At 40.0% G+C, this 27,923-nt stretch overlaps 1 long non-coding RNA gene across 1 annotated transcript in view; it reads left to right on the plus strand.

Annotated features, from left to right (window-relative positions):
- Nucleotides 1-27,923, plus strand: part of LOC122791853 — a 105,415-nt gene that overhangs the window by 39,338 nt on the left and 38,154 nt on the right. The window contains exon 2 of the long non-coding RNA XR_006363210.1: nt 2,746-2,897. This is a non-coding gene — a long non-coding RNA (uncharacterized LOC122791853). The remainder of the gene's footprint in view (nt 1-2,745; nt 2,898-27,923) is intronic.

Genomic DNA, 27,923 nt, shown 5'->3' on the forward strand with positions numbered 1-27,923 from the left:
ACTCGTCTATTTTGTCCAAAGGCAAATGGTGAATAGTGGACGATTCAATACTCTGTACATCACCCCCATTAATACTTCGAGGTTTTCTAGATAACATTTGGCTTTAAAAATGTTGTTACACCCTCCTTTGATTCCAGCTAACTCCTAGGCTTGCACCAAGCTATTCCTGCTCTTAAACTCTTGGGTGCTGACTAGCATGCAAGAGAACTCTGGGATTCAGTATCATTCCCCTCATTTGCATAAGATTGCCTGCTGATGCATAGTTACAGGTCACACACTGAGCCTCCCCACTTAGCAACCACTATTCAATGGCCATGTTGTCTTCTCCCTGCCATTGAGTATAATGGCAAAATAGTGATTTTGGTTAGAATGCTTATTTTAGGTATTTTTTTCCAGTTTTTCGTCCGATCCCATTTGCGCGTTGCTGCCCTATGCTTAAACAGCCGAGATCAGCTAAAAAAAAATAAAAGTTAATTTTTTTTTTATTTTTGCAACTATTTTCCATACCAGTGGCCTTATACTTGGCCATTGGCATGCTTTCTACATTATATCTGCCCTTTATTTTGAGCTGTTATTACTCCATTTTGTAGTTTGCAGAAATGTACTCCATTACTGGTGAAGTACATTTCTACAGATTACACTAGTCCTGCATGGCCGGTTTCCAGCTTCCTGGATCATAAATTCACTTCATTTGCATGGATTTCTCCTGCAAATGGGGTAATTTGCATACAGAGGCTGAGTCCATGTAGGACTAGTGCAGGAGCACTCGTGCACATCCCTACAGCTTATTCTTGGTTCGCACGGCAGACATATTGCCTGCTAGAGCTCCTGCACTAGTCCTGCACACAGTACAGGGCTTGCTGAATCTGGGGCTAAGTGTACACGATTGCTTTATAGCTTGTTGAATAGCTCCACCATCTTGAATTGGTTGATTAGCATACAGTTCAGCTGCTTATGCTGTAATTAGCATGCCATGAAGTTTATCATATTTGGGCGGCTGTACACAATGAAATACAAATCAATGCAAGAATACTGTTTTAGCTAGCAGTGTAAGTTTATTACAAAATGTTCAGGTAATAATAATAATAATAATAAAGCATTTAGCTGTAAAACAAACCTAAGATTGTAGTATTAATTTCAGAATGTGCAGTGCAGCATACCTGTAAATTTGACCCAACAGCATTTAATGACATAAAAGCATGATTTTGTAGCCATGCCATGTTACTTATGAAAAAGTCTAATAAAATACAGAGATGACAACTCAGTAAAGAAGTATTCAAGGCTGTTACAGTGTTCCCCATTGAAAATAACACTCTCAGTGGCAACCAGGTATGATGCAACATTTCTGGCTATGTTGGTTAACATGTCTAAATGTACCGATAAACTGACTTAATGAAAAAAGCTATATCCCCCTTTTAGATTTTGTTAAGACACTTTTGAGTATTAGTAGCTAGATAATCTGCTACAAATAATATTGAGGAATCTTTCTTCCCTCTGAGGTATCACCACATCACTGTGATGAATTTGACCCTACACATTACTAGATTAGATAATTAGCATGTCAACTATGGCATGATGCAAATACAAAATAGTTTGTACAATACAGAGATGTTTTACATCTTATTTAATGGCAGCTTAGTAAAGATATATTCTAAGGCATTACTGTACTCAGCATATTGAAATGTTTTAGCATAACATCCACAATGAAAACAGTGCAATATGATATATTGAACAGTGGCAATAAAGGTACATGAACTAAGACACTCGGGACTATCTCTATGAAGCTGTATCTCTGCCCCTTAGAGATTACTATTTGAATCTTTCAAGAAATAACAGTGAATTTAGCTACAAAAGTGCCTAAGGCTACAATCTTAACTTCAGAGTTTTCAACACATCTTTGAATTTGACCCCACAATTTTAGATACTAAAGAATGGCATTATAGCCTTGATATGTTACAAATGAATATTGCTTTCAGGTGAAATTTATATATTTTTTATGCCTGACATAATTACAACATCGTAGACATATATTTTGGACACTAGATTTACCAGGTCTTTTGCACAAAGGTCAAATAGCCCCCTGCAGGAAATCATAGTGTCAGACTGTGACAACAAAATCCCTTAGACTTATCTGAATAACATCTCAAGTATCATGATTACTAGTGAGCGGCCTCCTTGTGTTTGAGATTAGAAAAGCAGTGTGAGTATTAAATGTACAATAATGCACAACTGGTTGAATTTTACAATTATGGAACATGGTCACCAATCAATACATTATAATAAGAAAGGATGGGAAGAAAGGTGTTATCTACTCTGTATAGGTATGTGCACATGTGTAGGAGTGGGTCATTGTTCCCACAAGAGCACTGTTTGAAATCACTATACAAATTCCATTTTGGACAAAGCTTTTTATACCTAAAACTATATTCAGTCAAGTGTCTACTGCATTGTAGTCTTATATCTATTTTATTTCTACTTATTGAGGTAAGGAGTTATGGCCTATATGTAAATATGTCTCTGCTGCATTTAATCCTTTACTTACATTTATTCAGATAAGGTGTTATGGCCTAAGTATAAAAGTGTCTTTAAGATTTTCCAGTATATATTACTTTAGCTTTAGTAAAGATGATTACACTACTGCTGGCATTTTTTCTTCTGTAAATAATCAGCTTTATATTCTGAAATAATCCATAATTCTCATGCAACTGTTCTTTATCAGTCAAAACTATTGTTTTCTTAATGCAGATGTGAGTGGAGGATCATTTGTCCAAAGAAGAAAATAATAAAATTGGTGTTTGGACATTTTGACATTTATGACAGTGGTGAAAATGGAAACAACTGCTATGATGATTTTCTGACTGTGTTTGATGGACCAGAAGAAAAGGAAAACATGAAAGGTAGATCTATTCTGTCTTTTTTTTTCATTTCTTTTCATTGAATTTTTGACCAAGCCTGGAACATGTTAAGCAGAGAAATTAAGGGGCATGATGAGTGATGGGGAAAATGAGCAGAAAAATCTTGTTTCTGGTTAATAATGAAACACAAAGGAAGACAAGAAACACAGCAGTAACAGACAGGCTCTTTGCCAACATAACTATCTACTTGAACAAATAAATGTCACTGTTTAATAATGTAGGACTATTTGTAGTGCAAAGTTTGCCCGATGAGTTGAAATCCATATAGACCACCCCAGCAAGGGAATCAAATCACTTTTTGTATTGCATTTCATTATCAAGGATTTGTTTATCGACATCCTGTGTAACACTGGGCCAGATACTGTGTGACCTGGGCTCTCATACCACAGTGTAAGAAGTGAGACCAGATAACTTTAGATAGATTACTACAACATATTTAGTTATTTATTAGCATGCATTTACTGGGATAGTCTGACTTGGCACAATGTCCCTTTTCAGCAGAGACCCAGGGAGAACTGTGCCACATAAAATACATGCATTAAGTTTACAAAAGGTTACAGTAAGAAAGGGTTGTGGAAGTCTAATAAAAATATTACAAAAACTATCACAATGCTTAGAAAGCAAAAGGTGCATATCACTGCATTAAGTAGGTAGTCTTAATTATTAAACCAAAAGCGAAAACAAAATAAAATATATTGAACAGTAAGAACAGCTAAGCAGAGCCATGGCTGTACAGAGATACCTTATTTTCATTATACATTTTACAGATATATCCATAACATTTGCATTGTACGTGTTACATACATATCTAAAGGTCTAAAATAATCAGCAAAAAGGCAGTACGATATCTGAGAAGGTAATGTGTGAATAATCAACAGCCAATAAGTAGAGCAACTACAGTGTAATGGTCATTACTAACATTGGTATCTAGGTCTAGGCTTATATACAGTGTTCATGGATGCAAAGTTAATACATTTTCCAAAAATAGGTGCTTTTCTGTGGAGCAGAGACTTCTGTTGGTAGAGCAGTGATATATTATGTTACTGATACTTGGGTATTATCTCATTTGAAGATTTTGTGTGTAGTGACTAATAGAGAAGTTACGGTCTGTGTTGCAGTTCAATCCACTGAAGTTGTTTCAGCACTAAACGTTGGTATGTTCTGTATGGTGGGATTGGGTGACCTTCAGATTTATGTAAATGGGAGCATTGTTTAGAAGGGTGGGAGAAGGGAAGTTGTGGCAGTCGGTTTCCTAATGTCATCTGTACAGTGTGTCTTTATTCTATAGGGGACTCCAAATTTTTGATATATATACAGTGGATATAAAACTTATACACACCCCTGTTAAAATTCCAGGTTTTTGTGATATAAAAAAATGAGACCACAATAAATCATTTCAAAACGTTTTCTACCTTTAATATAACCTATAACCTGTACAATTCAATTGAAAAACAAATCAATTACTGGAAAAATATAAAAAATAAAAAATGTACAATAAGCTGGTTGCATAAGTGTGCACACCCTTAAACTAAAACCTTGTTGAAGCACCCTTTGATTTAATTACAGCATTCAAGTCTTCTTGGGTAGGAGTCTATCAGCATGGCACAGCTTGACTTGGCAATATTTGCCCACTCTTCCTTGCAAAGGCGCTCCAAATCTGTCAGATTGCAAGGGCATCTCTTGTACACAGCCCTCTTCAAGTCACCCCACAGATTTTCTATTGGATTTAGGTCTGGGCAGTCTGGCTGGGTTCCAAAACTTTAATTTTCTTCTGGTGAAGCCATTTTTTTATTTGGATGTATGCTTGGGGTCATTGTCGTGTTGAAAGGTGAACTTCCTCTTCACCCTTCTAGCAGACGCCTGAAGGTTTTGGGCCAAAAGTGACTGGTATTTGGAACTGTTCATAATTCCCTCCACTTTGACTAAAGCCCAAGTTCCAGCTGAAACAAAAGCAACCCCAAAGCATGATACTGCCACCACCACCATGCTTCACCGTGGGGATGATGTTCTTTTGGTGATGCAAAGTGTTGATTTTGCGTCAAATATACCTTTTGGAATTGTGGCCAAAAAGTTCAACCCTGATCTCACCAGACCATAACACATTTTCCCACATGCTTTTGGGAGACTTGATGTATTTGTTTGCAAATTTTAGCTGGGCCTGGATGTTTTTCTGTGTTAGAAAGGCTTCCATCTTGCAACTCTATCCCAAAGTCCAGACATATAAGATCCCTTTGCTTTGTAAGTTCTCTGTGAAACATGGCTTTTGCTGTAGCAGGCAAGTGAGTAACTGTCAGGAAAATCCTACTAGGACATCTGAACATTATTTGGAGTTAATCAGAATCTCTCTAATTGATGGCAGGTGTGTACCCAAGAAGACTGAATGTTGTAATTAAAGCAAAAGGTGCTTCAACAAAGTATTAGTTTAAAGGTGTGCACACTTATGCAACCAGCTTATTGCACGTTTTTTATTTTTTATCTTTTTTCCCCTAACAGATTTGTTTGTTTTTCAATTGAATTGTACAAGTTATAGGTCACATTACAAATGGGAAAAGTTTTGAAATGATTTATTGTGGTCTCATTTCTTTATATCACAAAAACACAAAAACCTGGCATTTTAACAGGAGTGTATATACTTTTTATATCCACTAAATATATATATATATATTTATGTCACCCCTGGGATTCCAGATACTGGCTAAGGTTCTTGCCGCCCCTATAGGGCCTTTTTTAGGCAAGGTTCAGATGACAACTTCACCACCGTAACAGGAACAGACAAGCAAAAACTGAGGGTGATGCTACTCAATGCTAGAAGTCTAAATTTCAAAATGCACTCACTTGAGGCACTCCTTAAAATGGAGAACATCGATATCTGTGCAGTGACTGAGACCTGGTTCAAGGCTCCAGAGAGCACCCCTGCACTACCAGGCTATAACTCATACCATACTTTTCAGCCATGTAACCTGGACCAGAACACCAAAGGTGGAGGTGTGTCCATATTCATTAAGGATATTCACACCTCCAGGCTAGTTGCTCAGCATAATGCATCTGAGGTTATCCAAGTGCAACTAACTCTGGGCAAAACTGCAATCCAAATTGTAGCTTGCTGCAGATCGCCCACCATGCCCCAGGATTCCCACTCCTCTTTTCTTGATGTACTGGAAAATATTAGCGTTCAACCAAACACCCTAATAATGGGCAATTTCAACTACCCCACCATTAACTGGGAAACTACTCATGTACCAACTCCTTCGCTCAACACTTTCTGGAATTCATAAACTCCAATACCCTGGATAATCTTATCCACACCCCCACCAGGGACAACAATATCCTAGATCTAGTCATTACCAACATGAGTGACCGGTGCTCCACACCTGAAGTCAATGCCTCATCGGTCCGATCCGACCATAAGCTAATCACCCTAGATATCCACATCCTGCCCCCACCCCCACTAAGGAAACCATGGCAAAAAATTTCTCCAAAGCCAACTTCATGCTTCTTAAGACAGAAGTGGTGAACTTCATGACACCCATGCAGATGGACAATACAGTTACAACTACTGAATCCTACACAATTGCACTTTATACGCACTTACACAAGTGCATGGATCGTGCTATCCCAAACAGTACCAAGATGCTATCCTCCATTAAAGGAAGCCAAACTGGTGGTCCCCTGCCATAAACAAACTGTACAACAGAAGGTAGAAACTGTTGCAAAAGAGAGTAAAATCCCATGAGTGGAGGAGCTCCTTGGTCAGCCTCAGTAAGAAGGTATGATCCCTGATAAAATCCTCCAAAGCTAGTTACGAAAACAAAATCACCACTGATTCTAAAGACAACTACAAAGCATTCTATAGCTATGTCAAGAATCTCAATGCCAACACTCAGATCTGCACAGAGTTACAGCACAATGGCACTAAATATACAGACCCAACTGATATTGCCAACATCCTGGCAGATAGGTTCAGTGCTAACTTTATCCCCCTCTCACCCTCTAAAGGGCCCATCTCTATACAGGAAGAATGCAAAGTTCCTGTAATCACGGCTGCACAGGTAAAAACCACACTCTCCAAAGCCAAGAACACAGCATTCATGGGACCAGACAACATCCCAGGCTGCGTTCTACATGAACTACAGAATGAACTGGCACCCCACCTAAGTACCATGTTCAATCATAGCCTCACTTCATGCTTTGTGCCTGCTGAATGGCTCACAGTGACAGTTATCCGACTCCACAAGGGGGGAGCCACCACGGACCCCAGGAACTACCGCCCCATTAGCCTGAAGAGTCTGGTCTGCAAGGCTATGGAACGTATCATCATGGAACTTACAAACAAAGATATTGGTAATCTCCAAACTCTGGACCCCACCCAGTTCAGGTTTGTAAAAGGCAGATCATGTCTCCTTAACCTGATAGACTTCTTTGAAGCAGTCACCAAAGCCGTAGACGAGGGTAAAGTGGTTCACACAGCCTATCTAGATCTTGCCAAGGCTTTCAATACCATCCCCCCCATTTGAAAGTAGCAGACACCAAATCCGACTTCAGACCAGTGACAAGTGGAGTACCACAAGGTTCAGTCCTGGGTCCTCTCCTGTTTGGTATCTATTTCTCTGAAGTACAGGCTAACACAGAAGGTATTTGGCTAACGAAGTTCACAGATGAATGCAAACTAGGAGTCATAATCGAAACTCCTAACAATGTGGACATCCTACAAAAGGGCCTCACTGAGACAGATGCCTGGTGTCAAAGCCATGGCCTCAAGCTCAATGCCAAAAAGTGCATTGTCATCCCCTTTGGTAAAAACTCTGTACCCATGAACTACAACATAGGCGGTAGTATACTTAATACCAAAAATGTGATGAGACCTTATGACACAGGTGGACAGTAGTCTCTCCTTTGATAATCATATTGCCATAGTAGTCAGGAAATCCTTCTATGTGGCACACCACATCACAAAAGGTTTCTCATCCAGCAAAAAAGAGGTCATTGTTCCCCTCTACTCATCACTCATTAGACCCATTATAGAGTACAATGCTCCTTTTGGTATGTACCTCACAAGACATCTACAACAACTGGAAAAGCCGCAGAAATACCTCACAAAGAGGATTACTGGCCTCAAACAGATGCCCTATGCAGACCGTCTCAAAGAACTCCAGCTTTACTCCATCGCATATCGCCTACTCAGAGACAAAGCTATGTCAAACCCAGAGCTGTTGGACATGCTCCACTTAAAGAAATCCCAATCCCTCCATGCTACATGCTCTAGGGGCCTAAACCTTGTCACCACAATAAACAGAACATGCCAGAAGGATAGTTTAGTGTCCCAGAGACTTCCCATACTCTGGAATAAACTACCTATCTATATCAAACAACTATCCTCATTAGCACTCTTCAAGAAAAATCTTGATGATTGGATGGGAAATAGGAAATTCACCCCTGGGATCACTTCTGTGGCTCTGCTGGACAGTGGCACAGGAAAATAATTTTCTTGGGTGGCAAAAGCCAGGGTACCTTTTTGGTTGGGCTTGTATAGGCCCTAGGGCCAAAAACCTAGTACCTACCTATTAACCTATATATATATATATATATATATATATATATATATATATATATATACACACACACATGCTTGTTTTAGATGAAAGTCATGTTTCAAGTTTTGCATGGGTTACAGGTTCAGTTTTGGTACTTCTGGTGAGAGAATTTTTGGGGGTAAATAGGACTCGTTTAGATTTTGAGGGGGGTTAGAAGCAATTCTGAATCATGGAGCCAACTTTCAACAGATTCCTGGTTTATCTGTTATAGTTTTTCCAGATTCTTGGTAGAACAGATTAGGGATGAATCATCTGTATAGTGGATGATGATAGCATGTTTCACTTTATCTCAACCGTTTGTATTTCGGTAGGGTAGGGTCGCTTCACTTTTGTTATTTTTCCAGTACTACCAAGCCCTGTCTCGTGACCCAGCTGACAAGTTATTACATGACCATAGAGTTATTGGCATGTGTTAGCTCATAAGAAAATGTAACTTTCAGGTGATTGTGAACATATCAGTGGCATACCTCTCAACTGTCCAGATTGTTGCCTCACATTTTTGGTTTGTTTCTCATAAATTGCTGTATTAGGTAAATCACTGGCAAATAATTAAGAACTGTAGTCAGAAATGATAAAAGACATACGAGTTTCAGACTTCGTACCCTTCAGAAAATTCATGCTAATGCAAAACATTCTGTTCTATCAATTTTCTAAGTTTGTAAGAGCAATATTTAAAAATGTTCTCTATTTTTCGGCCTTCGTCCATTCATTATTTATGGCTTTGTCCAGATTTCTTGCTCTAAGAGGTTGAGAAGTATGATCATTGCTGAGTATACTTTTATTACTAGATGTCCATACATTCCATGCTCTGGGCTCAGAGAAACAGAAGGCTATACTGAAACATTTCAGAGAGTATTATAGTGTAGCAGGGGATAAAACTGAAGATGTGAGGCAGGATTTTAAGAAGGTATTAAATTTGAATGTTATGATTAGTGAAATGCAATAATTAAATGTAAACCACTTTAAATAGTCAGCACATTAGCAGTTACATGAAACTAGTAATGCAGAATCTGTCAGCTTATTTCATATGTTTTGATGCAATCATCATATCTAGTTTCTCCTGCCAGTCTTTCCATAAGTGAAACCATGTGCTTTCCAATTCCATAGTAATGGTTGCTTGCACTCATTTAAAGGGTGCTGTGCCTTGGCTGATATACAATACTAAAATATTTGTATCTGTGAATAATAATAATAAATTATTTTGTAATACACATGGAAGAACAAGAAAATCTGTAATTTTGAATGATGACTCCATTTGAATTCTTTCCGTATTTCTTTAGGTAAACGTTTTAAGGGTCTCATCCTTTTTATGGACAACTAACTACACAACTGTCAATGAAACAGGTCCCAGAAGAAGAAATATTGATATTAATAAAAGTTGTGTTTTTCAGTCCATTAATAGCAGTACAATCACTGACAGGCAAAGAAACACGCTAGATAAAACGTATTTGCATATGGGCAAATCTCTTATAAACTGATTTAGGGATAGCATCCACCATACCCCATGCTGCTTACATCTACTCACTTTGAGTTGCCACTGGAATGCACCCTATCCCACCCCCACTTATATGTCATAAATCTGAGATGACACCTTTTACAGCCCTTATTGCGTACATACACTAACTCTGAAATTGGTAATCACAGACAGTCTGAACTCTCTATATAGGACTGGTTTCCAATATCTATGATTGCCCAAGCTCAGTACATTCATGACAACTAATGACCCTTGAGAATAGTTAATCAGTGTGATGATCAGAAGCATAGCTGTTTGAACCAGTGCACTGGGCCGGTATTATGAATGAGTGCTCCACCCCCTCAGCTCTTATTGTATTCAAGAACAAAAAAAAAAAAACTGGACATTCCTTCTACAGGAACACCAACTAGGTGGACAGATACATGACACCTCTAATCCAGCCTGTTTCTGTGTCCCTGCTTTCAACCTTCCTTTAACATACCCTGCCGATTTGGAGTGCTATAGTGCTTATACTTTCATTTAAAAAAATACTCCTTTTTAAACTGTAGCAAACTACTTACTACAAATGTAGCAAACAGTTGCTATAGTTTACACCCTGCCTGCACAGAGTGCTACAGTGCTCAGGTTTTACTTAAAAAAATACTTTTTTTTTTCTTTTGAAATGTAGCAAACTGCTTGCTAATGCAAAATAATTGTAGAGGTTGGCTGAGTAGCCCCCCCAAAAGTTTGCGACAAGGGCAGCTTCCCCTCTCACCCTGCCCTTGCTATGCTACTGTAATGTTACTCATGGTGTAGTCCTTAGATAAGATGGGATGTTGCAAATGTTACTCACATTAACTGCCATTGTTGTCCCTCTATCATTAAATATACTTTAAAGTGGCTAAGCACAAAGCAGTGTCCGATTTCCCCAATCCATTAAACACTACTAGTGTCATATCAGCCAGATCAAGATCAGAATTATGAAGGTAGTTCCATTATGTAGATGGATAAAGCCCTAACTACTATACAGGTGACCTGAATTTGATTAGCATCTCAGATGCCTGTAGGGACTGGCCAAGGAGGATCTATTCAGTGGCCACTGCTAACTCATCCATTTTAGAGAAGACAGGTGGCTCTGGATTGCCACATGGATAACACCTAGATGAAGTACTAGGTGTTTATCAGTGGAATCTGAACCTGCTGGCCCCATGCTGTCATAGTACATCAAGCATTAGGAAGCTGAGGGGAGCACAGCATGCAGAGGTATGCTTACCTTCAGGAGACAGTGATTTGAGGCTCGAGAGATGAGCTGCCAAGTGGGAGGTTGTTGTTCCCATGGGAAGATGGTAAACTGCACCCCCACACCCAGCAGTATCAAGCTAGCCTTCTCCTTTCCAGCCTACTCTTGCCAGGGAACAGACAACCAATTGAGGTTTCTGGGCAGGAATGAATGGGACATGGGACTGTCACCTTACCCAGGAAGAGCTAACCTCTGCCCCCCCCCCCCATGCAGACTGAATGAGTTGATAGGGTGAAAGTAACAAAGTCATTGGCAAGGCCCTGGGTGGGGAGATGCAAGAACAACATAAATGAGCATATTTATGCAGTGCAATAAGCTGTTTGGTCATAAACATATTAGGTTGTGCGCAGATCAATTAGCAATTCCCTGACAGTGGTCATCTAATCAGAGAATGATTTGTGTTCCTTTTTTGTTATTGTGCATATGTAATTACACAAATATGAGGTATGGTTACATTTTTGCTGTACTTTAACATGGTAAGGGCATGCCTACTGTCGTATTAAGTGAGTCATATAAGCCTGGACTCCTTTCGCTGATGCTTCAGTTTGTTTTTCTCTTCAGTAACTCACATGGGAGTTTTTTTTATTCTGTGAGTGAAGACAATGGATGTTACAGCTTCCTCAACTTCGTTCAAGATGCATTGCGCAGAAAGGGAATCTATGCCTTCAGGCATTCACTGGATTTATAATAGGGCTGGGGTACTCCTTATCATTCTTTTTAGTCTTTATTTGAACTTCAGTCTTTTGGGGGCGTATTCAATAATAGATCTGATTTACTTACACCACAAGAAAATATTACTTTCTTATGTTTAAAGAATTTTAAATAAAATGTTGATGGAAACTTTAGAGGCTGATAATACCTTGCAGCTAGCTTTGCTTGGGCTTGCTACTATCCCACTTTTTCTCCACTCTTACCATATACACACAAACATGCATGCATGCATACATATCACAAAGGACCATCCTCACACAATGCTGTCAATCCTAATCAATATCAGTGTAACGCAAAGCTGCAGACCATTTTTTCTGTAATAAATGCTTCCTTGTTATTGTCATACACCATAAAAATACTTTTAAAACTAAGAAATGTAGAAATGTGTTTACTTTTCTAACTTGGTATGTGTAGCAGATCGTGTTTCAGAACTCTTTCTAAAAGTAAATTCCCAAGGTCTGTTTTCTAAAGAAAAAGAAAACTGACCTCAGAATATCTGTTAAGTTCATTTATATAAGGTATTGGGTAACCATCTGAATTGCCATGACCCTCTCCAGTGAGTCCCAAAATACGGAGACTGAATGGCCAAAAGAATGGACTTACATATATTAAGTTGAAGATGACATTTCTCGGAATATTCTCTTTTCCTGAGATATGGCAATCTCAGAGCCGGTATATATAATGTTGGGGTTGTGGGGGGCTTGCCTACAAAAATAAGTTTAAAGGGGAAGAGCGATTTTTCAGATTCAGTCTTCTGTGTTTTTGGTCATTTTGGGTTGTGAGTGCCGACATTTCAGTAGGGAGCCAAGCTACTGAACCTGGTATAGAGTGCAGAATTTGTGCAAGTCTATTCACACCCTACAGTCTCTACAATGAAATGTGCCTACATTTTCAGCAGAATCAATTCATTTAGAGTACCCCATGCCCTTCTAAAGAGAAAACCCATTCAAGAAATGAGAGATGAACATGTGTCACAGAAAAATGTATATTTATTTACCGGGTAATGTCTACTGAACAAAAAGTCCTTTTTCAGTGGAGACCTGGGGAGAAAAGCACCAAGAAACATGGTTATACAACATATTTAGAAGTATAAACAGGTTATAAGTTACACAGCGATCCAGGTATTGTCAAAAAGACAGTAAAAACATAGTAAATAGCATAAAATGTAGTAAACAGCATAAAATGAAGATACAAAATCATTCAAAAAGGAACTGAATTAGATAGATCTTTTGCATTTATAGAAGTAACAAGAATAATTATGACAGAAGACAGTTAAGAATTCTCCAAATGATTCTTTTTATTAAAAAAAAAGTTTACACCATATGGATTTTATTGTAATAAATAATACTGTAAATAATAGAAGAATGCCATGACAACCATTTAAGATATTTTTATAGGAATATAGCTGAAGTTGTTTTCAGTTTTAAACTTTATAGCAAATGGCTGCAATACCTACCTGTTAAAACTATATAGTATTAACAAACAGACAATTAAAAAAAGTAGACATAAACCATTTCTAAAGAAGAGATAACTACCTGTTAAAACCATACATTATTAACAAATAGACAATTAAAAAGTATACATAACATAACCCATTTCAAGTGGAGTTCGAAAGAAATGCGTAGAATGGAAGGTTGGGCATCGAGCTGGCACCTCGGCACTGTAAAAATCTACTGCCAATCATTAGCGGACCGGAGTTCCGCTGTGGCGACCCCTAACCAGGAAAAGCCGAAAGAAGAAAAACAACAACATAACATAAGCCATTTATAAAGCAGAGAATAAAAGCCACAGAGCAACAGGAATAAGAAGGCTGTTTAGTAGGAGCAGTAATGCTGGACATGGAAATAATAGACATTGTAGGTTTGAGGAGGCCCTACACCTCAGTGTTGCATCTCACAATACTCCTGGGATGTCTGCTATTCCCTTATAATTCCCACCTACAACTGCTTACATATTACCTCAAAAATCAGTTGGCCCACCAATGAAATACTGCTGAACAGTTAACAACCTGCTGCTTCTAGTCAAAATACAGGGCTTAATTCTTATATCTTCATTTGCCCACTGTTTGACTCTGAGCAAGTCACTTGGCCAGACAGTGCTCCCGGGTTGACCCAGAAAAGGAACATTTGTGTCCAGTTGGCAAAGTAACTTTGTGTGAGGATATTCTTGCAGAGTGGTTAACAGGAAATTAACTTATATTAGCTAGTAAACTGTTGATTATTACTGTACAAAAGAAGGTTGCATGCAAGCAGGGGAGTAGCCAGTGAATTCCGTTTGTACTCATAAATGCTTATCGCTATCCTCCAGTCTACCTGACATTTAAAAAATGGTCATATCACTCAAGCTGCCCCCCCCCAAACTTAATGTGTACAACATTTTTAACTGCTCATTTAAAGACAATTAGAGGTATTGTTTTTAGATTTGCAGTCCTGTCTGTAAACATGCTACATACATGTTTTTAGAATCATTAATCTAAATGGTTATAGACATTATATGGTTTGATAAAGCTCCACTGTTTCAAATATATTCAGGAAAAAATGTATTCTTCAGAGTACAAAGAGTATGCCTAGGTACATCCTTGCATTCAAGAGCTAAGGAGGATGTGCGTTCTTCATTTGCAGGATTAAAAACAGGTAAGCAGGGGCTTACCTGAAGACCCTGGAGGCAAGGAGTACATCAACCGAGTCATAGCTAATTCCTGAAATATATCTAGTGGACGCTATAGTAATGAGCTGGAATCATATCCTGGAGGTTTTCTGTAGGCTTTAGCCAAATGCAAGCCAAGGTGCAATTTTTATGAAATTCTCTTTGAAACTGCAACGCCTAGAAGAGCTGTTATTTGAATTTCCCTGGTGGATGTGTACAGTAAACCTGAAAAGAATAAATAACCATAATGCAGTAAATATGGCCATGGAAACATGTAATGACTTTAAAAATCTTTTACATGATTTACAGATTAAAATTCCAACAGTTCAAGAAACTACAATAGCACACTATAGCACTGAGGCATATATACAATTAATAATAGTGCCACATGGGCTTCATATTTAAAAAATGCCCATGTATGGGGATAAACATCCACAGCTTTTAAGAAAATGGCAGTTAATTTAAAATGTAGCACTGAATACATGCAACTTATTAATGACTTTTTTCAGCCAATAACAGTTGAATTGAAAGCTGACACCACACATACGTATAGCGCTGTGATGGACCATCAGTCGTTTAATAGTAATGAGGAGGGGAAACACTAATTTTGAATGTGCCTCTGCCTTTGAATAGCATCTAAGTGCAAGTAAAAAAAGCAAACCTAAAAGTGACATAAATAGTTTTAAACTAAGTAAAGTTTTCTCTTGGTCAAAGTCTCAATACCTAGAGAAGAAAAATAAACATACACTCATTAAACATTCTGGCTCTGATGATGGTGCTCAAGAAATCCAATGATCCAAACCTCAGCAAGTATCTCTGCCTGCTGTTATTGATGCAAATTTGATTTTAGCCCTTGATCCTCTAGACTTTTTACTATTCTTCAGAATTCCCCCTTCCACCCTTCCAGTGAGATGTCAACAGAGTCGCAGTCACAGCAGAAATGGATGCATAGAAAGAATAAAATGACACAGCAGAGACAGGACTACTTAGGCTTGATGACTTGCAGTCATTCCGGAATCAGTAACAGGTAGAACCTGCTAATGACTTCCTTGTCCACAATATTTAGGCAATAACTGACAATGTGGTGTGATATATTGAAGATTTACCCATGGTTGGTGTGATTAAATAAAGCCAACCGTGGGTAAATTTCAATATACCACAACCATGGGGTCGGTTATTGCTATTATACAATGACATTATTTAAGAAAAAAATTTTTTTTCTTAAATAATGTCTTTGTATAATGGCGCATTACTGTTCTTCCTCTGGTTGTGGTACACTGCTCCCTTGTTTTGATGTACTGCGCATGCGTATGGGACTTGCGTTCCAAGCATACCCAGTATAACAATGCTTTGAAATGGAAGCAACAGAAAAAAGAAAGTCTCCATTGCTCCATTTTTTCTTTTTTTTTTTTTTTTTTTATTTTGTAAAAAAAATGTTTTGAGCACTTTATACCAATGGAAAAAAGTCTGCAAGACCGGACCTTTTTCCATTGGTATATTGTGGGATTTACAATGGGCACACTGGCCAATCAGCATGCATGTTTTGGAATATTAATGGGGGGGGTCATTGTATAATTCTAGTTATTTGTTGACAGAAACTGAACTCTCAGTTTTAAATAAGGGAATGACTTTTATACCAGTGAGTAGTGATGGCATTTCACAAACTTTAACTGATCTTAGATTGTGTTTAACAGATTTAAATTTGAAATTGTTGTTTCCAAATACTGGGAAGTGTAAAGTTACTAGGTAGCTCATTAAGAGGAAAAGTACTTTTATTCAACAGAGAAATTATCTGGTTTTAGCCTTTCAAAAAGCCTGTGAGGAAGATATACTATATGAATATTTTCTGGGAAGTAATGCCAGTTACAGATATACATATTATAATTTTACTAAGGAATAGCTTATTGGATCAGCTGGTAAACTCCCCTACCAGAGGTGAAAACATATTGGACCTGGTCATCACTAACATGGGCAACAGGTGTTCCACACCAGAGGTCAACCCGTCACTGGTTAGATCAGACCATAAACTAATCACTCTGGATGTCCACACCCCACCACCACCCCCAGCTAAGGAAACCACAGTAAAAAACTTTTCTAAAGCAAACTTCACCTTACTTAAGACAGAGTTGGTAAGTTTCACAGCCCCCACACTAAAGGATAACACTGCCCAAGATAAAGAAACCTTTACAAATGCACTCTATGAGCACTTACAAGGATGCATGGATCGTGCCATCCCTGGCAAAACCAAGACTCACTCCTTTAACACAAGGAAACCAGTTTGGTGGACCCCTGCAATAAACAGGCTATACAATAGAAGTAGGAAACTAGCTCAGAAAAAATGCAAATCCCAAGAAGGAAAGACATCCCTGATCAGTATCAGTAAGAAACTAAGGTCCCTCATGAAATCATCCAAGGCTTACTTTGAAAGAAAAATAGCCAAGGATTCAAAAGATAACCACAAAGCCTTGTTTAGCTATGTTAAGAATCTAAGTGGCAACTCGCAGATATGCACTGAACTAGTGCAAAATGGCACAAAATATACTGAACCTACTGATATTGCCAACATCCTGGCAGATAGATTCAGTGCAAACGTCACCCCCTCTCCCCACAAAAAGGGCCTACAACAATACCAGAAAAGTGTAGTGTCCCAAAAATCACAGACGCACAGGTGAAAACAGCCCTTTCAAAAGCCAAAAACACAGCATCAGTGGGACCAGATGGTGTCCCAGGCTGCGTCTTGCACAAACTACAGAATGAACTAACCCCCAACCTAAACACGCTGTTCAACCTCAGCCTCTGCACAGGCTATGTGCCCATAGAATGGCACGCAGCAACAGTTATTCCACTCCACAAAGAAGGGGCCACAACTGACCCTGGTAACTATCGTCCCATAAGCCTGACTAGCCTAGTTTGCAAGGCTATGGAGTGCATCATCATGGAACTCCTTAACAAAGACATTGGGAGCCTCCAAACACTTGACTCGACCCAGTTTGGCTTTGTTAAGAGCAGATCATGCCTACTAAACCTGGTTGACTTCTTCGAGACAGTCATCAAGGCCATAGACGAGGGAAAGGTGGTTCACACAGCCTACCTTGACCTCTCCAAGGCTTTTGACACCATTCCCCACTCGGATATTACAGAAAAACTCACCAGCCTGAACATAAACCCATACGTCATGAGATGGGTTGCCAACTGGCTTACAGACAGAACTCACACGGTAAGAATAGGGGGCTCCACGTCCGGCTCTAAACCAGTCACAAGTGGTGTCCCACAAGGCTTGGTCCTGGGACCCCTACTGTTCGGCATATACTTCTCAGAAGTACAGGCAAACACAGGAGGACTATGGCTAACCAAGTTCGCCAATGACTGCAAACTGGGAGCCATAATTGACTCTATGGCTGACATGGACATCCTCCAAAAGGGCCTTACTGAGACGGACACCTGGTGTCAAAGTCATGGCCTCAAGCTAAATGCCAAAAAATGCATAGTCATCCCATTTGGGAAAAACAAAACATCCATGAATTACCACATAGGTGGCAGCCCCCTTAATACATAAGAGGTAATAAGAGATCTGGGGACCTAGGTAGATAGTAATCTCTCCTTTGACAATCATATTGCTAAATTAGTTAGGAAATCCTTCTATGTGGCCCACCTACATACTAAAGGGTTCGCATCTAGAAATAAAGAGGTTATAGTGCCCCTCTACTCGTCACTCATTAGATCCATCATAGAGTACAATGCCCCATTTGGGATGTACCTCACAAGACACTTCCAACAGCTGGAAAGACCACAAAAGTACCTCACCAAGAGTATTACTGGTCTCAAACATGTCTTATGCAGCCCGACTGAAAAAACTCCAGCTGTACTCAGTGGCATATCGCTTACTCAAAGGTGATCTCTGCCTGACTTACAAAGCCATGTCCAACTCAGAATTGATGGACATGCTCCACCTAAAGAAATCCAAGTCACTGTGAGCCATGCGCTCTAGTGAGCTAAACCTCACCACAACAATAAATAGAACATGCTGGAGGGATAGATTCCTGTCACAGAGACTCCCCATGCTTTGGAACAAAATTCCAAATTACATCAGACAGAGCCCCTCACTAACACTCTTCAAGAAAAACCTTGACGAGTGGATGGGTAACAGAAAACACACCCCTGGGATCACTTCATTGGCTCTGCTTGACAGAGGATCAGTTAATTAATCAATGGGGCGGTGAAAGCTGACACACTTTGGCTAGGCTTATAAATACCCTTGGCCAGATAGCCTAGTACCTACCTATGAACCTAGGAATAGAAAAAAGCACAAAAAGCCTTGATTATGAATGATGAAAACATTAAAAGAGCTGAGAAGATGTCTGTCATAGTAATGGATAAACATTTTTATTTGGATAGGGTGAATGATTTGCTATCTGTCAATGAAATATGTGAACCTATTAACAGAATAAGAGTTGAACAAATTACTAATGTACTGAACACTCGGGTCCAGGAAGAGCTGACACAGACAAACAGCTGGTGTCAGAGCCATGGACTAAAATTTAATGCCAAGAAATGCATAGCAGTATGCTTCAGGAAGTCATCCACCCCTAGAAACTATCATATTGACACACCTCAAAGAGATGATATAGTAGTCAGGGACTTGGGGACACATATACACAGTATCATGTGTCTACATTAGTGAGGAAATATGTTGTGCAACTTATAAATAAAGATATGGCATTTAGGTACAAGGAAGTCATTGTTCCATTGTATTCGCATTCATCAGGCCTATAATTGAGTACAATGCCCCCTTTGGTATGTATCTAACCAGGTATATCCAACAACTGGAATGTCCAAAGAGGTTCCTTACTAAAAGAATACAGGGCTTATATAACATGTCCTATGCAGACCACCTCAAAGCCCTATCCCTGTATTCTGTCTCCTACAGACTATTGAGAGGAGATCTATGTCTGGCATACAAGGCATTGTCAGACTCCACTCTGATGGACCTCCTGCATATCCGCACATCAAACAGCACCAGATTTACCCATTCTAAGGACTTAAACCTTACCTGTGATATTAATAGGACCTGCTGGAGAGACAGGTATGTATCCCAGAGACTACCCCTTCTCTGGAATAGGCTCCCCATCCATGTGAAGCAGAGTTCCTCCCTAACCCAATTCAAGTGTAATTTGGACAATTGGATGGGGAACAGGAAATTCATCCCTGTTTTGGCACCTATGTCTCTAATGGACACAGGCACTTGTAAACAGTTCATCTCACAGGACCCTGCTTGTAATTTTCACCTTCCAGGCCCCTGCTTACATTTATCAAGGATACCATAACTTGCCAAAGATTTAGGATGCATGGCTAGGCTTAAAAAGGTCCTTAAGTTTGTTAGCCTAGTAAACAGCTACGAACCAATAAACCAATATAGCATGTACCCAAATGATAAATTCTCTTTAGATATAATGAACTTTTTTATGTTTCTCAGCTTATCATTCCCATTTACTATGGGTTACCTAAAACTCATAAAGTCTTTTCAAATCCACCAAAGAAATCCATAATATCTGCTAGAGGATTGTTGGAACCCCATATCCTTCTTTTTGGAAAAGAGATTGAATGGGACTTTATAGCATTCTACAAGTTATATCAAGGGCAACACTGATTTTCTTTTTACATGAATTGTGTGGCATTCGATGAATAAGGAGAAACAACATTGTGACTTTAGATATTGATTCTGTCTACATAGTTATTCAAATGAAGTGTTAAAAAATTACATCAACAGACAACTATGTCCACAACTTCTATAAGCACAGTATGTGAATTACTAACACTAGTTTTAGAGAATATATATTATTTTTTAATGAATATCTATACTTGCTGAAGAATGGGGTGGTGATGGGTACTCCTGTTGCTATTACATATATTAACTTTGTATTGGCTTTATTGGAGATGGACTATGTTTCAGAACACAACAAGCCATTTTAATGAATGTTCTGTTTTGTAGATTTGTGGATGATATTTTTAACTGTGGGATGGTATGGAACAGGATTTAGATTTTATATTGTATCTGGAAAGAACTGTTTGATATGATGTTGTCAGTTTTCATTCATTCCTCAACTAAAGAGTTGAGATCCAATCCTCTGATCTGACTGTTATACTAGCTCATTGTCTCCAACAAACTCTTGAGCTCCTTCCTTACCCATAATGCACCACCCAAACATCTGTCAGATCTTGCTTGCCGCTTTAGTGTCTAGACATGTTTGCCTTTAGCTCTCAAGTTTACATTGGGAGACAAGTGCATTTTTGATATTTCATTTCTAAAAACTCTTTATATACCACTACTTAAATCTTTAATCTTTAATTTTAATTTTAAGTCATTTCCTCCTTTCTTTTTCCATACACTTTTGAGTGTAAACTTTCCTACCACCATTGTTAGGCCTAACTTTCCTTCCCCCTTTTACACTTAGTGTATTCTTCTTTCATAGTTGGTGCTTTGTCTCTATCTACAACATTATTGTACTTGGCTAATACCATAGTTTGTATTTTACCTTTCCTCTTCTTTCTGGTTAAAAAAAGTCTAGTTTTGTTCTTTTGTTACAGTATTTTTTTCTTTAAAAATATCTGAAAAAGTTCCAACAGGATTTAAAAAAAACATGATAAGTGTTGGCACAAGTTGCTTTATTCTGATGTCCACAATCTTTGTGTGTATTGCTTGGGTCTGGATCACTTACAGCAGAAATGCAGTATGATCTGTTGTGGCTTCAACCCCCGAGCTCTAACCCCCAAGCTCTAGATGACAAATAATAAATTGATTTTAAAAGGCTTGTGCCAACTTTTTTGCAAAGCCATTGCTGGGTTTAATCCCCCAAACATGAATCAAGATACCCTACCAAAAGGTCTAAGTCTTCTAAGTCTCCAGCATCTTCTTCATCAGAATCTAGGAAGAAGAAAGAGAAGCTGGATCCAAAATTACTTGTGGACTGACCCTCACTGGATCCGATTAAACCAGTTTTGGATCCTACACCCTTGGATCCAAAACCCTTACCAAGGGCAACTTACTCTCCAAGCTTGGATCCAGTCCCATAGAGAGTGCCCTCTCTGTTTTTAGAGAGGCACTACAAATCACCATCCCTAGTATCTTCTCATTCCTCCAGGAATCTTACAGAAACAGATGTGGAGTGGATGATGAGAAAATTCTTCACTGAACAAATTAAGAGAGTTCTCATGGTTCCTACCCTTTTAGGTCAGGAAGTCCTATCATCTACTGCTCCACCCATTACAGCTCCTTCTCTAATCCAGCGTGTGGTTTTAGAGTCCTTTGATGTGAGCTTTCTTAGACAATCTGGTTTGGATCCAAAGAGAGCACCATCTTTAGATCCAAATACTGCTGTGAGTGCACCAGCTCCAACATCCTCAGAGCCAGAGGTGACTCTTGGAGCTGAAGAATCCCTCTCGTATCTGGGAGGATGGAGTTGACTGAGGATTTTGGAGGCATCCCTTCCTCTCAGAGCTTTCTCACTATACAACTCGGCTCCAACTTCCACTTTGGGTAGATTGTTCTTGGCGTATAAGGAGATGAAGAGCCAGAAATTTGCTTTTTCAACTCTGTTGTCTTCCTTCTCTCTAGAGCGATCTACCTTTGAGGTTGTGAAGAGAGTTTCTGCTCTGGCAGGTCAGATAAGTCCTTTCCCCTTGGATCCTCCCTCTATTTGATGACTTTGCACCGTGATCCTCAACATTCTACCCCACAGGGACAGCCAGTTCAAATCTTCCAGACTACCCAGCAGGATATCCTAATCTATTCTGATACTTCACCGGACCACCCACCGAGGAAGTCACTAGGAAAAGAAAGTGCAAAATAAGGCACTTGGATTCTCCTCAAGAGTCAGTCACTGAGAAAACTGATTTTTTTTTTGAAGGAGAAGGTCCCCAAAATTACCACCCAGTGATGTCTCATTTGGAAACTTTCTTGAGATCCTTAAGCATAAGGGTGGCTGGTATCCTCAATACCCTTCTTCTGAGAAATCTGTATTTCTGGAAGCCTTTGGGACTGGCCTGTCTACCTCCTGGGTTACTCTGTTCATGGATGACCTAATTGATTTGACTTCTAGGTGGGCATAGAAGTGACCTAATACAATTGAGCCAATCCCCAAGAGATCAGAATGGATTCTGGCTCCACCACTAGGCAGGACATTTTGGGTAAAGGGGTTACCATAGATACCATGGTTGTGGTGGCAGCTACAAAAAATGAATTTGTGCAACAGAATTCAAGTGTCCATCCTCCTAATAGAGAGTTTAGAGTGATACACAGATTCAGGAAGTGTGTTTATGCTTCAGTGACTTTTGCACTCAGATCACTGAACTTGTTGGCACATTTTGCAATGCTTCAAAGAGATCTGATTAAAAAGCTATTAAAATCTTTCTGGAGCTGAAGCTGTTCAGGCTCTATTATCAGTAGTCTCTCAGTTGGCTAACCTTCAAGCTATATCTAATTTGACCATGAAGCTGCCTCAAGGGCTGTGGGTTCAGGTATTTCCATCAGGAGGCATGACTGTATGTGTCTGTGTGATTTTACGGAGCCCTTCAAGTCCTTGTTCATCAGTGCTCTCTTTGATGGGAATTCTTTGTTTGACCCCACAGTAAAGGACACACTCTTCAGGGTATGAGAAAGATGAAAATACCTTGTCTGCAGTGGGCATGCATTTTTTGACCTCTTCAAAGGACCTTTCCCAAACTCAAATGGAGATAAAAAAAGTGGTTCTGAAAATCTCATGGTCCTTTCCAGAACACTAGTGGACTTAGTTCTCCCAGATGCAGAGGGGGGAGCAATTGGTAGAGGAGGCCCACAAAACCAGGGTCTAGAGATTCCTTTTCTGACAGACGCTTTCAGCACTCCTGAATGGAGGCCCGATTGCCTACCTCATGAGGCAGTCAGGGATTGGATATCTCTGCACCAGACAACCTGGCTAGATATAACAAAAGACAGTTAGGTACAGAGAATTATTTCCAGAGGTTATATAATATAGCAATAACCCATGCCTGGGTATGGGTAATGCTGGATTTACCCACGGTTGGTGTGGTTTGGTCACGAGGTCGAAGCCCGAGTGGCCAAACAAAGCCAACTGTGAGTAAATCCAGCATTACCCACACCCAGAAGTGGGTTATTGCTATTATACAATGACATTATTTAAGAAAAAAAATAATTACTTTTCTTAAATAATGGCATTGTATAATGCCTCCTTGCTGCCCTTCTGCAGCTGTCTGGTATTCTGTGGCAGTTCTGATGTACTGCGCATGCAAGATCTCCGTTGCTTTTCACAAACTGTTTCGCTATGTTAAAGGGTTTAACATAGCGAGACAGCTTTAAAAAAAGCAACGGAGAATCTCTGTTACTTTTTTTAAAGCTGTCTCGCTATGTTAAACTCGTTTAACATAGCGAGACAGTGTGAAGCAATGGAGATCTTGCGTTCTCCGTTGCTGTAAAAAAAGAGTTATGGTAATGGAAAAAGTCTGGGCGACCGAAACTTTTTCCATTACTATAACTCTGATTTACAACGTGCACGCTGGCCAATCAGCGTGCATGTTTTTGAATATTAATGGGGGATCGTTGTATAATTCCCTTTTCCCTACCTTATCCATTGTCAAGAAAATGTCTCAATGTTCCACCCAATCAGAGGAAATCAGCAGCATGAGAAATCCAAAAGCTGCTAGAAAACAGTCATCAAAGAGGTCCCTCCAGACCAAATAGATTTCAGAACTCACTCAAGATTCTTTTTATTGCCAAAGAACACCGGGATCGGGAGACCAATTTTGGATATCAGTGCAATGAACAGATTTGTTCGACACACAAAGTTCTGGTTGGTCATGGTTCAGTCCATTCTGACCTTTCTAGGCAAGAATGACTGGATGTGTTCGATAGAACTTCAGGAGACGTGCTATCATATAAAGATGAACAGATGATCCAGAAGGTACTTATGCTTCTGGATGGGAGCCAGTCACTATCTCAGGTCACTGCCCTTTGGTTTCACCACCGCCGCCAGGGTGTTCACCAAGTACATGGCAGTAGTAGCAGTTCACTTGAGACTGCAAGGATTTCTGGTGTTTCCCTATTTAGATGACTGACACATTACTGCCTCGTACAGTTATCGTCTGATAGAAGCATGAGATCAGGTGCTACAGACCTATTCACATCTCAGAATAACCATAAATTACAGCAAGTCTCATTTACAACAATCCCAGACATTAGAATTCATAAGAGCAGTGCTCATAGGTTCATAGGTAGGTACTAGGCTATTGGCCCAAGGGCTTAAGTAAGCCTAGACAATTAATTTCCTGTGCCCTTGTTAAGCAGAGCCACAGAAGTGATCCCCGGGGTGTATTTCCTATTTCCCATCCACTCATCAAGATTTTTCATGAAGAGTGAGGAACTTTGCTTAGCATAGATGGGTAGCTTGTTCCAGAGTATAGGAAATCTCTGGGATAGGAATCTATCCCTCCAGCATGTCCTTTTTATTGTGGTACAAGGTTTAGGTCCCTAGAGCTGTAGCTTGGAGGACTGGGATTTCTTTAGGTGTAGCATGTCCAACAGCTATGGGTTTAACACAGCTTTATATGTTAGGCAGAGATCTCCTCAGTGTAGGCAATATGCTACAGAGTAAAGCTGGAGTTCTTTGAGATGGTCAGTGTAGGGCATCCGTTTGAGGCCAGTAATCCTCTTTGTGAGGTACTTCTGTGGCCTTTCCAGCTGCTGCAGATGTCTTGTGAGGTACATTCCAAAAGGGGCGTTGTACTCTATAATGGGTCTAATGAGTACCGAAAAGTGAGGAACAATGACCTCTTTTTTCCTGGATGAGAACTCTTGTGATGAGGTGTGCCATATAGAAAGATTTCCTGATTACTGTGGCAATGTAATTATCAAAGGAGAAACTACTGTCCACCTGTGTCCCAAGGTCTCTTATCACACATTCAGCATTAAGTAGACTGTTGTTTATGTGGTAGTTTATGGGTACAGAGTTTTTACCAAAGGGGATGGCAATGCACTTTTTGGCATTGAGCTTGAGGCCATGCCTCTGACACCAGGCATCAGTCGCAGTGAGGCCCTTCTGTAGGATGTCCACATCATTTGGGGACTCGACTATAGCTCCTAGTTTGCAGTAATCTGTGAACTTCGTTAGCCAGAGGCCTTCTATGTTAGCCTGTACTGCAGAAATGTAGATACCAAACAGAAGAGGTCCCAGGACTGAACCCTGTGGTACTCCACTTGTCACTGGATTGAAGTCAGATTTGGAGTCTGTAACTTTTACAGTGTGGGTTCTGTCAGTGAGCCAGCTGGCAACCCATCTTGTGACATAGAGGTTTATACCTAGTTTAGTGAGCTTAGCTAAAACTCCAGAATTGGGGATGGTGTCGAAAGCCTTGGCGAGGTCAAGATAGGCTGTGTGTGAACCACCTTACCCTCCTCTATGGCTTTGGTGACTGCCTCAAAGAAGTCGATCAGGTTCAGAAGGCATGATCTTCCTTTCACAAACCCGAACTGGGTGGGATCCAGAGTTTGGAGGTTACCGATGTCTTTGTTTATGAGTTCCATGATGACACGTTCCATGACCTTGCAGACTAGGCTCATCAGCCTAATAGGGCGATAGTTTCCGGGATCAGTGGTGGCTCCCCCTTTGTGAAGTGGGATAACTGTTGCTGTGCACCATTCAGTGGGCACAAAGCCTGATGTGAGACTATGATTGAACATGGTGCTTAGGTGGGGAACCAGTTCATTCTGAAGTTCGTGGAAAATGCAGCCTGGGATGTTGTCCAGTCCCATGGATGCTGTGTTTTTGGTTTTAGAAAGTGCAGCTTTTACCTGCATAGATGTGATTACAGGGGCTCTGCATTCTTCCTGTATAGATATGGGCCCTTTAGTGGGTGGGGGGGTAAAGTTAGCACTGAATCTATCTGCCAGGATGTTGGCAATATCAGCTGGTTCTGTAATTTTCATGTCATTGTGCTGTAACTCAGAGCGGATCTGGGTATTGCCATTGAGATTCTTGACAAAGCTATAGAATGCTTTTTGGTTGCCCTTAGAATCAGTGGCAATTTTGTTTTCGTAGCTAGCTTTGGAAGATCTTATAAGGGATCTCAGCTTCTTACTGAAGCTGACCAGGGAGCTCCTCCACTCATGGGATTTTACTCTCTTTTGCAGCAGTTTATTCCTTCTATTGTAGAGCTTGTTTATGGCAGGGAACCACCAGATTACCTTCCTTTTTTGGAGGATAGCATCTTGGTTCTGTTTGGGATAGCATGATCCATGCACTTGTGTAAGTGCTTATAGAGTGCATTTGTGTAGGTTTCAGCAGTTGTAACTGTACTCTCCATCTGCATGGGTGTCATGAAGTTCACCACTTCTGTCTTAAGAAGCATGAAGTTGGCTTTGGAGACATTTTTTACCGTGGTTTCCTTAATGGTGGGTGGGGGTGGGATGTGGATATATAGGGTGATTAGCTTATGGCCAGATCTGAGCAACGAGCCATTGACTTCAGGTTTGGAACACTTGTCACTCATGTTGGTAATGCCTAGGTCTAGGATATTGTTGCCCCTGGTGAGGGTGTGGATAAGTTGATCCAGGGCATTGGAATTTATGAATTCCTGAAACCGTTAAGTGAAGGAGTTGGTACATAAGTAGTTTTCCCAGTTAGTGGCAGGGGTAGTTGAAATCGCCCATTATTAGGATGTTTGGATGAACCCTAATATTTTCCAGTATATCAAGAAAATAGGAGTGGGAATCCTAGGGCATGGTGGGGAATCTGTATCAAGCTACAATTTGGATTTCAGTTTTGCCCAGAGTTAGTTGCACTTGGATAACCTCAGATGCATTATGCTGCTCAACAAGTCTGGAGGTGTGGATATCCTTAATGAATATGGACACACCTCCACCTTTGGTGTTCTGGTTAAGGTTAGAAGGTCGAAATGTGTGGTACGAGTTATAGCCTGGTAATGCAAGGGTGCTGTCTAGAGCCTTGAACCAGGTCTCATTCACTGCACAGATATTGATGTTCTCCATTTTAGAGAGTGCCTAGAGTGAGTGCATTTTGAGATTTAGGCTTCTAGCATTGAGTAGCATTACCCTCAGTTTTTGCTAGCCTGTTCCTGTTATGGTGGTGTTTGTCATTTGAATCATGCCTAAAAAAGGCACTACAGAGATGGCAAGACCCTTAGCCAGTATCTGGAATCCCAGGGGCGACAGGTGCAGGCCATCTCTGGGATAGCATCGTGGTCTGTTGACCATTTCGTTCCCAGGCAGACAGATACTGGATTCCCTTAGAATGACAGCA

The sequence above is a fragment of the Protopterus annectens genome, chromosome 17.part0 (genome assembly GCF_019279795.1).
Source record: "Protopterus annectens isolate FY-2018-M chromosome 17.part0, PAN1.0, whole genome shotgun sequence".
Lineage (NCBI taxonomy): Eukaryota > Metazoa > Chordata > Ceratodontiformes > Protopteridae > Protopterus > Protopterus annectens.